At 38.2% G+C, this 18,026-nt stretch overlaps 1 protein-coding gene across 1 annotated transcript in view; it reads right to left on the bottom strand.

Moving 5' to 3' along the window:
- LOC135711847 (ras association domain-containing protein 9-like) overlaps window positions 1-11,765 on the bottom strand; it is an 85,844-nt gene extending 74,079 nt beyond the window's left edge. Inside the window, exon 1 of the mRNA XM_065234817.1 lies at window positions 11,618-11,765. The gene's annotated coding sequence lies outside the window, so the exon portion shown is untranslated. The remainder of the gene's footprint in view (window positions 1-11,617) is intronic.
- Between the last annotated feature and the right edge of the window lie 6,261 nt (window positions 11,766-18,026).

An 18,026-nucleotide genomic window follows, 5' to 3' on the forward strand; every position in this document is an offset into this window, starting at 1 on the left:
GATGCAACGCATCACCACGCATGAGAATTAAGGAACAAAATATCGCCATATTATGTCATACAGGCCATATTAGGTATCCCGGATCACACGTTCCAAAATACATCATTCAAATCAAATTCATCACTATAGAAAAACCAGACCCAAGATGAAATTATTATTAAATGGCTTGAATTCCATTCCTTGAATGCAGATTGGAACATTTTCATCGGAATTCTAGAGCATTTATTGCAGTTTGTGTTCTAAGTGCTTCTATATTTTGATGATTTGTTTAGATTAGTTTTCTTTATTAACAGAGATAGTTTGCTGTATTCTAGAAACTTGCATATTTTTTTGTTAAACAGTAACTTGCATCTTCTTAGAAGGGTAAATTTCGGCTTCGGCACTCATTGACTGTTTTCGGCAACCTAAATTTAAACGGTAGTTGCACTCTATTTTCTCATCAAAACACTTCGCTGGATGTATTCAAATGATTCCTTAGTCTTTCAGTTTTACGACTGAACAATCCTGTTATGCCAGATTTTTCTTAAAATGAAATAAACGCACTACAAAATATGGCTGATTTGGAGTTACCGATAAAAGAACAGCTAGTTAACATGCAGTTCAAATGGAAAGGTTGCCGAAGAAAAAGAGGCTGCCGACAATAGTTACACTCACCTGAGAAGCTTGGAGCGTTGTAAAATCGCTTTCAAACAGTTTTGAACAATTCTGTAGATTGGTATGGTTAGAGAAGTACACAGCATATAAATGTAAATAAACAAACACATCATATGTGTGCAAAATGCTGAGAAAATGCTAAGAGATGTACAGACGATGCTTAGATTGACGAAAATTCGTAAATTCCCCTAAGTCAAAAACGAAATTCAGATTAGAAAATAACAGCACAAATGCTTTATACATATCTCAATAAAAATTACGAGTTCAATTCGGACATTTGCTCGTCACCCATGAACACTCTATATCACGATCATTGACTCCATATGAGCTTCATGTCCCCAAACGACTTATATAAAATTGATCTGAATCTTATTCTTATTGTTATTGTATTAATCTTATTATTGTAGCAAATTGTTGAAATTCAAATCATTTTTACATATTTGAACGTCAATATTTTCCGTAAAAAATCTAACATCAAGTAGAAAGCATGGTGTCTTTATAAGAATAACATTAAAACAAAACCTCCCAAAAGCTTCACTATTCGAAAAATGGGATTTTTCCGGAATTTTGAGTCTGCTAATGAAATATCTCGTCGATGAAACTTTTTCGTACAAAATATGAGTCAATATGAGCGTTTATTTTTAAGTCTTAGAAAAATTTAAAACCATGATCTGGACAAAATTATAAATTTAACCTGAGTCAATAGGGATACATAAATTTCCAGGAATGATTGAATAAGATAATTATTCTAAAAAAAATTTCGATGGCCTCAGAAATCAACTTATGAATATTGTATAAGGTAAAAATCATAACACGAAAACTTCTTTAAAATCTGATTTTAAACTTTTTAAGTCGGAAATTGTTGTTATTTTTTCTGAAAATGAAATTATTTTTCCAAAAATTTCAACGTAGGGTGAAGATTTAAATAAAATTGAGATGGATTACAATTTAAAAAGGTCCTAAAAAAAAGTCCGAATAAGAGAATTGATTTCCATCTAAAAGGCCTACACAATTCTGGAAGGGGCCTGATCCCGTAAGCAACCAAATAGCTACACCAATGTTAATCATTAAAATTGCCTTAATTTTGAAATTTATGAATGGGCTTAATTTTGAAATTTATGAAAATATTACAAATGATTGAAAGTATCGTGATCAGCGACTCTTGTCTACCAAATATGTTTCCATCAATTTCGCAATAAATTCCAAAGCAGCGTTAATTTTCTCACCTCTTTATTTCTTAAATATATCAAACAACGTTCCAATTATTGATTTAATCCAATCATTCAATTGCAAAAAGAAAACATTTCCGCAAATCGCTCAACCACCAGCAGCAACTTTCCTGATTCAAATTGAAAAACAAGCTGTCTTAACCATCCATTCATTATCTAATGGAAACAGGCACCCAATTTGGTAAATTTCACACACAAATCGTTTTAGATTCGGCTAATTTGGCTCACTAAACATATGCTCACCCCTAACCCTACCGCACTCACAAACAGCTCGGCCAACCATTCACAAAAACAAACGTGAAATCAAAAGATACGCATCGAATTCCTCGAGCAGCTACACATACGACTTTTCCCAACCCGCAACAACAACAACAATCCATGTGTACGCGAAACGAGCGTGAAAGTCGGCTCTATTTTCCCCAAATTGATGGCCAAGATTTTCATATTTACCTGCACTGAACCACACTCTCGCTCCGTCGCTGTCGTTTTCTGATATATTTTTTTCGGCCTGTGCAAAGCTAGTTGGTTTTCACGTGCAATTTTTCCTCACTTTTACACGTTCATACACTCTGGTTCCGAAAATTGTTATTTCCGAAATCCGACGATGTTTGTGTTCCGTTTTCTCGGCACTCACTACCAACAACCACGAATGCGAACGGCCGGACGGTGATCACTCAATCAACTGACCACCGCGGAACAACGAAATCACCATCAAACTGTGGCCTACTACTCATAAATTCGCTCCAGCCGGCCTTTTCTCGCAGCAAACAGAGTAGGCGAGGCGAACTCATCGCGCGAAACATAAAAGGAAAACCTATCGATAATAACTCATTTTCAATAAGTCACGAAACAGTTAAGAATTATCGCCGCCTGCTTTGGTTCGGGTGGGGAAGAAAACCAACGAACCAAACACTTCAAGTAGAGGTAAATAATAAATTGATGAATTGAGTGCCCACTGCTGACTGTTTTTGGGGTTCTTTTCAGCCTTTCTCGATGCGGAATCGATAGCTATACGTTCTCTCGGTTTCGTAACGTTAGATTAATTTGGGCTTTATACCCCCATCATCAAGCGGCTGTTGTTGTGGAGATGTTTTTTTTTTTTTCATTCGTTTCTCAGATGCCTTGAATTCCCCACCCAAAACCACTTTGGCATTTACCGAAAAAATCGCCTCCCAAAACAGGCAACCCGCACCTAGTTTAGTGTTACTTGTTTTTGCCCCCTTCAAACCTAACAGCGGCAAATCAAACCACGCCGTGGCGCGTAACTGAGAAAATTATATATCTTTCCCTTTATGCTCTATTGTGATTACGATGCAGTGACTTAAAAAACTGAATACTTAGCTTGGTGGTACCTACCATAAAACATTAAAAATAACACCTCTAAGCTAGAAGCTAAGCACCGGGGCGTTGATGGCGATGGTCAGCAGGGAAATACAGAAAACAATAATAATAACAACGAAATAGAAAACAAAAACGCTCAGACGAAGATGAAACAAAAAGCAAGCTGACTTTTTCGCACCATAAAAATTTGAATAAAGAAGCTGTAACAGCGCGACTAAACGATATTACCGATCGCATTGAGAGAGAGAGGTGTGGGATGCGGCAAAAAAATAAATAAAGGTAAGTTCGCTATGGTAGCTGGAACAGTGGCTGGCAGGTTTGTGGGCTCAGATGGGGCACTAAGCGATTTATAACTTTGAATAAAATTGTAAGTCACTGAAGATTGCCACTGGATACCGATAGATATAGGCCATTGCACAGTTGAAATTCGTTTCTAGCCCTTGAATGGAGCACGCATGATTTAAAATGAGTTTCTAGAATTAAAATTATATGCTTTAGTCCTGTTTATTGTTTAAAAAAAGGTGATAACTCTGGATTTAATTGTTTTCCTCTTTTTAAAAGTTGCTTGGTTGTAACGGTCGTGGTCCGAAAAATCCTTCAAAATGATTTCAAATATGTTAAATTCTTTCAAAACCCCATCAGGAACTTGAAAAAATTACTGCTGATTCTTACTAAATACATTTGCAAAGTGTGGGCAGTTTCTCTACTGTAAATTAACAGATCATGACCCCAAGGTGCTGTGGGATAGGAAAGTACCGAATTTGTGTTTGATTTAGTTCCAATTAGTATCCATTATCAAAATTGGGTCATCCAGTTTTCAGAAAAACGTCAGTTTGATCCGTTGTTTGCAAAACTAATTGAGATGGTTGAGATTCGCTCTGACCCGAATAGAAAATAAATTCGCTATAAGTATGCATTTCATCTTCAAAGACACGTTGCATGTGACGGAAAGAGAGCGATAGCTCACTTTTACTCATATTCGTATACAGAGGTATTCGTTGTTTGTTTCCTATATCTCGATGCCGGAATCGCCGCTAATCATCGCAGAATGAGAAATGTTCTTCTTTCCTTTATTTAACGTCGGTCTCTGTCCCGCAATCTAGTGCCAATCACCGACGGACATCGATTGCCATCCATTGACGGCAATCGAATGTGCAGGAAGGCAGCTTCCACACTTGCGTAGGATATCGCACCCATTCAACACACATGGGCCGGGACCAACGGTTTCCGAAGGAAGACGTGACCAGAGATTTTTATGCCTCAGAAAAATCCCACCGACCTCGGCTGGGATTGAACCCAGACCCATCGGGGTGTTAGAAAGCAGTCACGCTTACCACTACACCACCGGCGCCGGCTAATGAGAAATATTGCTAGATCTATAGCATTTATAAACCTTTAAATTAAAATCGAGATTTGTTCCAACGAGATTTTTGAACTCATGTTGGAAATTGACGGTCCAGTAAATCTTATTTATATAGCTTTAAATCCAATATATTCAGCATTAAGCCGCTAAATCATTAAAACATATTATGATTAAATGATACATAATTCAGTCAGATCTCGTGTGTACAAGAAGTAGTATTCAGTGTTCTCGATCTCGATCGAAAATCAAGGTAGAATTCTTCCGAGGAGGTAATTTCATGTGAGTGACTTCTTTACCATTAATTATGCTAATGTTACGTTTTTTTCGCATCAGTAGCGTCTCCATCACCGTCACGATCTCCAGGATTGAACGGAATTAAAAGCAACTCGATGAAAAGTGATGTATTATAATTGTAGGAGCTCGGAGGCCTTGGGGTGACCGTTTTTGCTTACTGATTAGAATTATTGTGGGCTGGGTTCCAGGCTCGATTACATTGTAGATTTGTTAGCATGATCATATCACCGAGCTTTAATAGTAATAACTACAACTCGATGATATGTGGTGTGATGAAATTCGATCTAATGGCAACTGTTTTTGCTTACTGAGTTGAAATTCGTGAGTTCTGTCTCAGACTGCTTCACATTATGAGCCAATTAATATCGTATCACTTTCTTTATTAACATGCGCAAATCACTTCAATTCAGCGTACCATTTACCAAAGCGAACCCTGCTACATATTAGATTCACATTTTAAACATCCCAGTTATGGCTTGTGGAAGTGCATAGAATTTCATGGCTTTCAACAAACCGAGCATCACGTCAGCATACTCCTTCCCATTCCAAAATTGACCTGGCACGTCCAGCGTCCAGCGTCAAATGACGTTTAGCGATGGTGCTTACGAGAAAGTTGTTCATGATGATCAGGATGGCTTTTTGCATACCATACAGCTCAGTTGGCCTACTTTAGCTCAGTCGGTAAAGGCACAGTTATAAAGCAAAACCATGCTGGAGGCGGCTTTGTTCGATTCCCGACCCGGTCTAGGAATTTTTCGTGTTGGAAAACTGCTTAACATTTCTGGACATAGAATATGACACACAATATACGAATGTAAAAATGGTACAGGCTTCCAAAGCTTCTAACTAACAACTGTCGAAGTGCCCATAATCTAATCTAATATAATCTAATACAAACGCAGCCAGTACGAGAAAGCATCCTGGAAAATGATTAGGTAAGATGGGGTCTATTCATTTTTCTTGTCTAATTGATGTTTACAGCATATCTGAGATATTATATAAACATCAATACGGCCAGGCCTACTGCGTTGTATTTGCCGCAAAGATGATTCTTGGAAATTAATGGGAACATTTCTTGAATCTACAGGGGTGGAAGGATGCGTGGACATACCGTACCAAACGCTCCGAGTTACTATGTGGTTTTGTGTGTAATGTGTAAATATTTGTACAATATTTAAGAATCATAAAATAATGAAATGGAAGGATCTTACTGAATTTTTCCTATGTTTGTAACGATTCTTTTGCGCTTAAAAGTTTCATTGGATGCATCCGTTCCTTGTTTATCGTGGGGTTTGGGATGTAGTTCCTCGTCATTGCTCGTGGTTATGTTTAGTGATGTTATGGAGATCATTTCTTTCACTAGAAACTACTACTCCTGGCTGATCCGCCAGCCTTGCATCGAGCTGGAACCGCAAGTAAGCAAATCAATTGCCTCCTCGCTCGAATCTTTCGTTGTTAGTGTTTCCGATAGATACGCGCCCATTTTGGCTTGCAGGCAGCAGCACGTTGCAGGAGAAAATTTGCACGTTCGATTTTAACCTACTTCCACTGGATATCACCGTTACCTCCCGGACTTATTTTGTTTCATCCGGCTTTCGGATCGTTATGCACTTGTAACTGATCCCATACGGACACGATTCAACAGCGTACATTAGAAAATTCAGCGGAGATCTGCTTTCTCGCAACGTTTCACAGCGGGAAGAAATAACCCGGTTTGTTCACTCGCGGTAATCTTAAAAACTCTTTCGATTCTAATTTTTAGTTAATAACCAAACACAGCACTAATAAACACACGCAAAATTATTGAAAAAGTTTTCAGGTGTCCAAAATGCACCAGCTAAAGGACTTATTGCACTAAATTTTCAATAAACATCTCGGAAAATAAAGCAGCAGCAAATTCAAAACACGTCAGTTTCAATGCACGGCCAACCTCGATCTCTTCACAACTGTGACAGTGCCCATTAAACACAAAATTGAGAGCCGGCGTAAAGCCCCGATGGGGACGTAATAAGGCCAAAGAACAAGACGAGAACTTAAACAATGCCTTTGGAATGGCCTAATAAAGTCAGAAGTTCAGTTGACGTTCTATAGGATCTATAGAAAGCAAAATTATCGAAAATCAAGTACTGTTAAAAATTGAATGGCAATTCACATCAGTTCAAACTATTCATGGTAAAATCCATAAGAAACACTCAAACTAATGAAAATATCTGCACTTTCTTTTGGGAACCGAATTTTGGAAAATATATTTCATTTAGATAATAATAATAGTAGAATTCAATTAATAACTCCCCGAGAAATATAATCTAAGGGAAGCTAGTATCAATTAAAGAAAATATTGTTGATCATGATGATCATGATATTTTCGAGTCAAAAATTGCCTTCAACGAATTTTTCTCCATTGTCGTCAGCAAGTCCTCATCAGTTGGCAACAAAAATGGAATGATGGTGATTTGGGAAGATGGTTACATTCTATTCTCCCACAGGTGTTGAACAAACCATGGTTCAAAGGGTTGGACATGAGCCGTGACTTTATACGCGTTATGTCAAGACTTATGTCCAATCACTGTTCGTCAGACTAGCACTTCTATCGGATTGGGCTCTCAGGCAGCAATTTATGTGCGTGTGGCAGTGGTTATCATGGTATCGAGCATATTGTTTGGTCATTAGACTGATGCAAAATTTAACTTTTTCGCTCCACAGTGCTTACATGGTTTCAAATCGGGTCCTGATTAGCCTCCCAAAGTTACAACTCATTTGGTTAGAAACAGACTTCGCACAAACCATTTTAAGTTTACATGTAAATTACTATGGGAAATCTCAACTGTTTGTTCATTGCCTTCTAGTCTTTTTCTATATTGAGCTACGAAACAGTTCGATAACCATTCTTATAGAAAATTTTCTCAGCTACAACTTTGCTGAAGATCGTTTCTAAGTAAAACGAGACAGGAAAAAGTTATTAATTATTTAAGAGATTGGTAAACTTATGAAATGATCAAGCAGCTGCTAAGTAGGCAACACTGTATTACAACAGGGTGACATAGTAGCCATGATGTTTGTGTCCTATTCAACGCCCCAGAAACACCAATGTTGCCTGCTGAGCAGTTGATTGAGCATGATCATAAGACATCAGCGCATTGAACCATTGATAACTTTCGATCCTTGCATTTAATCAAAAAGTGGTCTTCAGCAAAGTTGTAGCTGTAAAAATTTACTACAAGAACAAATGAAAATGTTTGAAGCAGACCGATATGGTGAATTATTAGATAGACATGAACAAAAATCTTGGTTTTACCACAGTAATTCCCATACAAGCTTCAAATGGTTTGTGCCATCTCAGTTTCTCACCAAATGGGTTCAAATTTTAAGTGGTTAGTCAGGATCCGATTTGGAATCGTTTAAGTATTGTGGAGTGAAAATTTCAAATTTTGCATCACTCTATTGGTCATGTACCCTACACCGTGTTGCCAGATCTGAGTTATCCAACAACCCGCGATACCCGTTAGAGATGTCTTGGCTAGCCGAGATTTCGACTATTTGAATTTAATTTATGTGTGTATAAAACAGATAGATCTGAGGATTTAGTATCTAGTGTCATCTTGTGTTTCCCAAGTTGTTAGCTGTCCATCGGGGTACCCCCATGTTTGTCTTTTTCATCGCTTAGTTCGAGATCAAGAGCCCATTGCTCCCGAAACCTTGTGTTCTCAATCCCTACCTTGCCATCCATTTGTTACAATTTGTTATCCCTAACCTCGAGATAGCCACGAGTTATCGGACCCCGCTTTACTAACGTTAGTTTTAAGTAATTTTGTTATCTAAGCAATGAATATCGGCTCCGCAAAGGTACAGCAAATGAGCCAGGAAAAATTAAATCATTATTTAAAAAAATATTTAGGACTCTGATAAATCTGAACCAATCTGAATCTCAAAAAATGTTCACATTGTTTATGATTATCCCTAGTGTTTACATTTCTCGACCATTTTTGGTTAACAGAGAAACAAATAATGGCTCGAACAAGTCAATTGCAATAGAAGATTTTTCACTGATGGATCACGCATTGATGGATCCACTGGCTTCGGCGTCTTCAATGAATACTCAACCGCCTTTCGGAAACTTCAGGAACCTTGTTCCGTTTATGTTGCTGAGCTAGCAGCAATCAACTTCGCATTGGGGATGATTTCCGATATGCCCATAGACCATTACTTCATCTTCTCGGATAGTCTCAGTTCGATTGAGGCTATTCGGTCGATGAAACAAGGTAGGCACTGATCTTATTTCCTTTCAAAGGTAAGGGAGCAGATGAGTTTGCTGGTCGAAAGATCATATATGATTACCTTTGTATGGGTCCCCTCACATTGCTCAATCCCAGGCAATGAGAAGGCAGACTCTTTCGCAAAGGTGGGCGCACAACAAGGTGAGATTTATGATAGAAGAATTTCACTTGATGAATGTTTCCCATTAGTACGTCAGAGTTCTCTTTTAAGTTGGCAAAACGATTGGACAAATAATTCTCTTGGGCGGTGGTTACATTCCATTATTCCAAATGTTTCTTCGAGAGCGTGGTTCAAAGGTCTGGATGTAAGTCGGGGATTCATTCGAGTGATGTCAAGACTTATGTCCAACCACTACTCGCTAGACGCACATCTCTATAGAATAAACCTCGTTGACAGCAGTATATGTAGGTGCAGAACCGGTTATGATGACATCGATCACGCAGTTTGGTATTGCCCGGGTATTGACGCCTCCAGAGCACGACTATTGGATACCCTAGTGGTCCGAGGTAGACAACCCTTCCGTGAAGTAAGAGATGTATTGGGAACACGTGATCTTCCCTACATGCAAGCGATCTACGAATTCGTTTGTTTGTCTGATGTTAGAGTTTGATGTGACTATCCCCTCCTTTCCAAACAATTTCCCGCCATTGTGTCCCAGTCTTATTATCCTCCTGTTCTTGTGCTACTTGCCCCTGCCCAGTCAGGATTTGGTCAACCGTCCGAGAGTAGTATCTGAAGGAGGCTTCAGAAACCAGTTTCCTACCTAGATCCTTCCATTTGAAATTGTTACCCATTAACCTCGAGCCCGCCACGAGTAATTGGTACCCAATACCAACCTAGAAATACTGCTATTTAAAATGTAAATCAAACATTACTGATTTTGGCTCCGCAAAGTGTCACACATGACTGAGCCTAGTAAATAAACGAACTAGTTAAAAAAAAATGGCTCTTTCAAAGAGTTCCCGATCAATCAATAAATACTGTTACTGAGCGATTCCAGACAAATTCGCTAATCCATTAATTTTTGCATTTTTTTTTTTTTTTTTTTTTTTTATTTGGCTGAATATTTTTTGAAACGCTTCTCATGACCAAAAATGCCATACTGCATCTTCAGATCACCTTAATTTTTTAAAGGGCCTATAAAAAAATGTTAACCTTTTCTTCAGAAAACTGTTATTCAAAAAATATGTATCCAATTGGTTTGGTACCTTGGGCAATGTTGTAGGGGACATCTAAAACTAGGGGAAATGGTTCTAATGTTGGGCCCATCGCTAAAAATCTGCTATTTATCAATTTTATCTAGATGAACGCGTCATTGGGACGATACTAATGGATATTTTTGGTTGCTATTGAAAATTTAGTCGATTGCTGAATTTATGTATGGGCCCAAATTAGGGGCTTTAGGGCCGACAGTACATCCACTTCCCCTATTTAGAAAAAATGCACTCTTAAATATATTCCTTTTTAAATTTAAAATAAAAAATGTAAAACATTTTTTCACAAAAAGGATTTTTCGTTTTATGTATTTTATTTTATTTTTAAATATCTTTTAGGGGACAATGAATGCCACCAATTGCTTTATAAGTCAAAATGATTGAAGTGATGGACAAAAAAGTAATGATTTTTGAAACAAAATAAGTTTTTGGAAAACTTGGTTCAAATATGTTTTCGACTTGATACATTGAAAGTACACCAAATTTACAAGAAAAAGGCACTTGAATACAATGTCAATGTCTCTCGACATCGATGTAAAATCACACATACATGAAAAATTCAATACAAATGATAGTAATATTAAATACTTTCATGTAAAATTTATATTTTTTGCTATATGTCTCAACTAAAGGCGAAAAAAACATGAATGTGCCAAATGTAAATTCATAAACTTTTTGCAATTTACACATGCTAAACTGATCTAGTTCAAACAAAAACTTCAAAGATTGTATCATACTGCCTGGAGGCCATTCGGATGAAAGCATGCAAAGTGACAAAAAATTGACAGTAGAGGTTTAAGTGAGCGAGTGAGATACCCCAGTTAATGGGCCCGGCGTAGTGGTTAGCATCAATGACTTTCACACTAAAGGTCACGAGATCATATATAATCACCGGACAAGTCACGAATGACCTAAAATCTGTTTAAGTAACTTTAATACCAAAAAACAAACTGCCTTTTTTAACATGGTCTTACTCGATTTTCTCCCTCGCTGGACGGACATCAAGGCTACTTCTCCCATACCTACATCTTTTGTATTTTCCTTCATAACTCGATGTTCTTCTCCTCCCTTAATAGACAGTCTCTTCAATATCAAGAATTAGAGAGTGGACTGTATATAAAAATATTTAACATCCCTTAATTTTCAAAGAAACAGTAACATAAACTTGGCAGTAGAACTTCTACAGTCGGAAAAAATTTACCCACAACTATATGATATGCGATCTACATCTAACAGTTCTCACTCACCTGTCGATCACTGTGCTCCCGAGCTAGGTACTACGCTTGTGCTGAACTGCCAAATCTAAATAACAACAATAAAACATTATAAACACCTTCTGCCTTCGGCACTTCCACTGACTGAGGCGGCGGCGGCGGGGAATAGTCGAATCGCTAACTCAGCACAAATCCAAGTCATTCACGCAGTAAAGGGAAAACCATCATCAGCCAGCAAACTACTGCTTCAGGCAATATAGGTATGTACGGACGCGAACAGCAGCACCGTCGATCGCATAATCACCACCAAATCCGTTTCCAAACGACAGTGAGTCGGTGTTTTTTTTTCTTCTGTTTAACTTGCTGCTACTGCTGCTATCATCCTTGAGGTTTTTGTTTTACGACGCCCAACGACGTAGCAAAAAAATCTTCTCCATCATCATCATTCATTCAAGCACCAGCACGCGCGCACGCTATGGAATTAGCGATTAGAACGGGGGCGTTGAAATCTTTCCCCAAAAAACAACAATGACCTCTCAATTCCAATTAGTCCGCTACAAATCCAAAATCCACTTCAATACGCACACACTTCCGACCGATTGTCAAGAGGCTCTTTCTTCACTGTTTTTTTTTTTTTTCATTCCCGGTCAGTTGAAATTTTTCTATTTTCCACAAGCACCACTGAAAGTAGCACTACTCCCCCTCGACCAACAGCCGAAATGTTCTTACGGGACCGAACGGAACAGGTGTTCACCGGTGTACCGTCTGTGCGCGTTGATCGTTCCCAACGCGACCGCGCGCTCGTGAAATGGCCACAACTGGCGTGGTTCTCTTCTACACTCTCGGTGACTGCGTGTGTGCTTCGCGAACCAGCTCGAAACCCGCACTGAGCGCTCAGTTGGTCGTCTTAGCTCTGCCAACCCCAGCAAACAGTCGGACGGCGGCGGTTGAACCACTTGAGCAGAACAACCTGGTGGTTGAGCCGAAATGGAATGCCAAGTGGTCTCTCTTTCTCCGTGGGCCTTCTGGTGGCTCGAAAAGCTCTTTAGCTCCTAGCTCGCTCAAGTGCTGGCGCAGCTCACAAAGTATTCCGCTCACCTGATACCTGTAAGTTATGCTCCCTCTCCGTCGGAGCGACCACATGTGATCGCTGGACGAGCATGCTTGTTGTGATTATGTTGAAGGGGGTTCTATAGCGTGAACAAGTAGTAGGCGATTCACCCTCGAAAGTATGTATCAGGTGCAAAAAGTGATGTATTGAAACGAGCTTATGGATTTATTTAAAAAAAAACTCAATACCTATATTATGTAAATTGCTGTGGTTTATGGGTGCAATTGAGTGTGATCAACGCTAGATATAGATTAACTGACTATGAAGATAGACATACGGTACACTATGGTGGATCAACTTTCCTGAATTTTAAATTGTGTGTGGGAAAACGTATGGGAAATGGAAATTTCGGACTTGGATTGAGAATACGATACAAAACAACTTTGTCGAGGACTGCCAATCGATTTGATCTTAGAACAAAAAGTTAATAATCTTTAACTTTAGACCAAATGTTCCACACGTTCCTACAAGCTCATATATACGGCTGTAGGTATGCGCGGATCAGTAGGTCTAAGTTAGAATAATAATAACTTTACTTCTCAGAAGTCTAATCGATTAACTGTCATGGTCAAAGTTGTTCTGCATAGTATTCTCAACTATTTTACAAGATTCCGTGAAATTTGAGCAATATTTGAATTTTTGGCAAGCAAATGAATAGGTTCGTTTCGTCTCCCATACAAAATTTAAAATTCTCCCGCATATCCAGATCCAAATTCGTTCATGACACCGTTGTTGGGGACTTCAATACACATTGGACATCGGACACCAGTTAGCTGGCGCCGTCGATGTAGTGGTAAGCGTGACTGTTTTCTCACCCCAATTGGTCTGGGTTCAATCTCAGCCGAGGTCAGTGGGATTTTTCTGAGGCATAAAAATCTCGGGTCACGTCTTCCTTCGGAAGGGAAGTAAAGCTGTTGGTCCCGGCCCATGTGTGTAGATGAATGGGTGCGATATCCTACGTAGGTGTGGAAACTGCCTTTGTGCACATTCGATTGCCTTCAATGGATGGCAATCGATGTCCGTCAGTGATTGGCACTAGCTTGCGGAACAGAATTTATTTATTTCGTCAAGCAAAGTAGACTACATACAATGGTTACAATGTTTTACTTACATACTATGCATTATTTCTATTATGTTTTAGTTGGGTTTTAATTTCTTCTTTTGACATAGTGATGCTAATGACTTCACAGTGTAGATTATACTGTCGTATCATTCGATTAAAGGGGCCATTTTTTGCGTAATTTGTTCTGTGTAATTTTTCTGAGAACAATTTTCGTGTTCTTAGATGCCGACAGGGTGTGTAGAAATTTAATTGTGAAAGTATTTCTGATGATTCTATGCGATATGAAATAATGTCATTGATGAAGAAAAGCATTGCAAATTCGCGGCGTTCTTTGAGTGTTTGTAAGTTGATGAACATGCAGCGTGCTTCATATGATGGAGAGGAAATGCGGTTCAATTCAACCTACGAAGGGCATTTAAAAGGAATTGTTTTTGGACGGATTCTATGCGTTTCTCGTGTATGGCAATGTACGGATTCCATACTAGGTTTCAGTATTCCCAAATAGGTCTTTCGTATGTAATATATAATAATTTAATAGTGTTTGGGTCTTGAAAATTATAGCTGAACCTCTTAATCAAGCCCAACATACTATTTGCTTTCGTTATGATTGTATTATAGTGTTCTACAAAAATGAGTTTGGAGTCTAGGATCACACTTAAGTACCTTAAAAATTTTTTTTTTTACTTTTAGGTTGCCTAAAAATATTTAAAAAAGAGGTGTTTCTATTTTTCTGCTAAATACAATTGCGTTGCATTTTTTTACATTGAGTTTGAGTAGAATTTTACTACACCAAGTGTTGAATAAGTTGATTTCATTCTGAAATTCTTCTGTGTCGCTAGAATTACTTATTCTCATGAATAGCTTCATGTCGTCTGCATATATAAGAACTTTTATTTTTTAAGTATGTACACACTAAGATTATTTTACCAAAATCGCTCAACAGCTGAACGTTCGGTTAACAGTTCGATGATTTTTCACTATCACCTTTTCGAAAGTGGTATTGGTTTCCGAGGGCGTACTTTGGTTCGCCTGTAAAGGGCCCTAGAAAGTTTGTTTACAAATGCTTTTGTGCCGTTATCAAATGTTATGCCTGATATGGAATATTGCATGACATGTCTCAAAAATTTACACGATCTATAATTTAAACAAGTTATATACAATACAAGTATGATATATGACGCTCCATTTATGTGCGTCATAGTAACGGAAAATTTACATTACTTTTTTTGAGCTGTGTAGCTAATGGTGGTGCCAATAGGTGCAGACCTCCTCCAGAATTGTAAAGCTCCCTCCCCTCCCCACGTTTTCAAGTCTACAAATTGGTCAAGAGTTAGAAATTTTTCTTTAATCTCAGGGAACTTCGTAAATCTTCAAGGACTTCTAAGAAGTTCAGGGAACATCGTAGAAATTAACAAAACTTAGTAGAAATTCTGGGAACTTCATAGAGCTTCAGGTAAACTCTTAGAAACTCAGGGAGCTTTGGAAAAGATCAAAAAACTACGTAGAAGTGGGAACTCTCATATAATTTTAGGATTCTTTTTTGAAGCTTCATAAGCTTGGAAACGTACGTGGAACTTCGCGGAAAATCAACGAGAAACGTACAAGTTTTCCGAATTTCGTAGCATATTGAGGAGCTGCATAAAGCTTCATATAAGTGCAGGGTATTTTGTAGAAGATCTAAAAATAGTTCAGCAAACTTCTAAGATATCCAGGGATCCTTGATTTAGCTTCGGGAACTTCGGTGCAGTTTGTCAGATATCTTTCTCCAAAAAATCTCAATGAAGTTCTTAGAAGTTTTGGACCTTCGTTAAATTTCAAGGAATTTTGCAAATATACAAGAATGTTTGTAGACGATGGAGGTCTTTCCAGAAGTTCAAAGATGTTCAAAGATCTTCATTAAATTAAGAGCGATGGAAAAAAAAATATGGAATTTGGAATAAAATCAGAGAACTTCGTAGAAGTTGAGGAAATTTTGTACAGAGATGGACTAGAAACTCAGAGTGGTGCAAAACATACTTGTGCTGCTCTCAAATATGGGAGCGTGTATCCTATCTTTGATAGGAGAATGAGTCAAATGAGAGAGAGAATTCATATCTGGGTGAGAGCAGTTGCACTGCACGGGTGTTACTTGCGTATAACACAATCGAGTAGTGCACTATGTGTTGACGGGAGAAGCACTTTTCGATCGGAGGAGACGTGGTTAAGAGACGACAGGAAAGACTATGGACGATAGGCTGGGCGCAAAATATAGACAATCATGAAAAATATGTTGTGGTGGCTTTATGGTGCCTAATAGTGTGGCCATACCAAATTATGTGTTTCTACTAATGTGGTCTTTTGCTCATTTAATTCTTGTTGCGTGGTTAGTTTAGCTTCTTGCGGTAAATAGCAGAGAACTTCAATCCATCTACCAAATGCCAGTCGAAAGTTGGGATGGTTTTAAAGCTGTTAAACTGTAGTTTTGCATACAGAACAGCATCAGCAATTAAATTAAAGGTTGTTTGACACATTTTCACCTATAATGACTAGGCTTGCTGAGGTCCCACTGTTTCTCTTCACCTGCACACGTATCCGAAGTGGGAAATTAACAAGGGGTAGGTCGCTCCGCACACCAATCTTGGGTCATCTTTTTTTTTTTCAGTGTGCCGAAAGTGTGCCGTAGGTGTACAGATTGTGCCGGTCATAGAGCAAGCTGCGATTGTTTGTAAATTACCCATCCCGGCAACCCGATATGTCTGAAACCTTGAATGTTTTGGTTTGAAATCGCAAGGATAAATCGGATTGAGGATGACGCGGGAAGTGGTGTGCTGTGAAAAACAACGGTCTATCAGCGGCAGGAAACTACTACGACTATACATATAGGATGACGAATAGACTTCTGTAGTTTGTTTTGTGTAAGTTGTATCATTACGTGAATTAAGGGTGTTAATAGGGTCTGAATAACTGCATCTTTCTCTTGAGCCCACTTTAGAACCTTCATTTTGTATTTAGATCTATAAGTGAACCTTCTGGTCTGAGTTTCTCTGGTATTTTCAATTGGAAGATGTTCCTGAATATACAGTCAAACAGCATGTAATGTTGTGAACAACTTAAATGACAGCTATCCAGCAGTGCTCCCATTTAATTTACAACAACCTAATGCTTACGATAATGTGCCGAAGGTGTGCCGTTGGATGTGCTGAATCTAATTTCCTCACAATTTGCTGAGTGACTTACCCCTTGGAAATTAATCAACTTTCATGTAACTCGTTTTTTCATCACAAAATGTTAGTATAGTTGCCAAAATTCCTAAAACGATTAGCTTAAAAATATTCTAATGAAGAAAATTTGAATTATTTGGTTTTATCACAATTGTCCATACAAATATTAAAAACGGTTCACTTGTAAACTTCAATCCTTTAAATTTGTCGAACCTGTTAACGGAATCCCTTTATGAAGAGCTTTGAATGGGTTGGTTGGTTTATTTCCTTTAAATTTCGTTATAATTGCTTATCTTTTGACAGATACGCGTATTTCGTCTATTACTTGCAGACTTCATCAGTGCCAAGTGGTGTTGAGTACTTGGCACTGATGAAGTCTGCAAGTAGTAGACGAAATACGCGTTTCTGTCAAAAGATAAGCAATTATAACGGAATTAATAAAAAAATAAACAAACCCACTCAAAGCTCTTCATATGTAAACTTGCTTTAATTTTTTCCGATAGAATATTTCAAAATCACCCGGTTTTGGAATGTAAGCACCCAAACTAACTTTAAGTAAGGAAACCCCCGAAGAAACTGCGTGTTGTGTCTAAATATTAAACCAGTTTACCGTTTGAGCTGAGCTTGGTTTAAATTTCAAGCGCAGGTGAATAAATTGATTCTTAGCCATTAAAAAGTAATGCAGGACAATCTTGCTAGATTTTTTACTTTATCAACATTAAACATATCAAATGTGTCGTATGAAAGCAAGAGTTTAAGTTCTCCGTAAGAAAAACATGAGAGCATTTACTCTCATTATTCATACGGCCCAATGTCTGATTTACATTTCTTGCTGTAACTATATTTTGTTACAGGGGGCGACCCCGGCGTAGTGGTTAGCATCCATGCCTCTCACGCCAAAGTCACGAATTTAAATCTTACCCCCGGACAAGTCAAGTCATGAATGACCCAAGAGCGTTAAAATGACTATAAAAAAAATGATCTTTCGCTACACACTAAGATTTTGTTTTCGTGTTCGGTAAATTTTACCGAAATCAGAACAGCTGAACGTTCGGTAAAACTTTGACC

This window comes from Ochlerotatus camptorhynchus, unplaced genomic scaffold (assembly GCF_037179485.1).
Source record: "Ochlerotatus camptorhynchus isolate MF236.1 unplaced genomic scaffold, CSIRO-AGI_Acam_v1.1 ptg000443l, whole genome shotgun sequence".
Taxonomy (NCBI): domain Eukaryota; kingdom Metazoa; phylum Arthropoda; class Insecta; order Diptera; family Culicidae; genus Ochlerotatus; species Ochlerotatus camptorhynchus.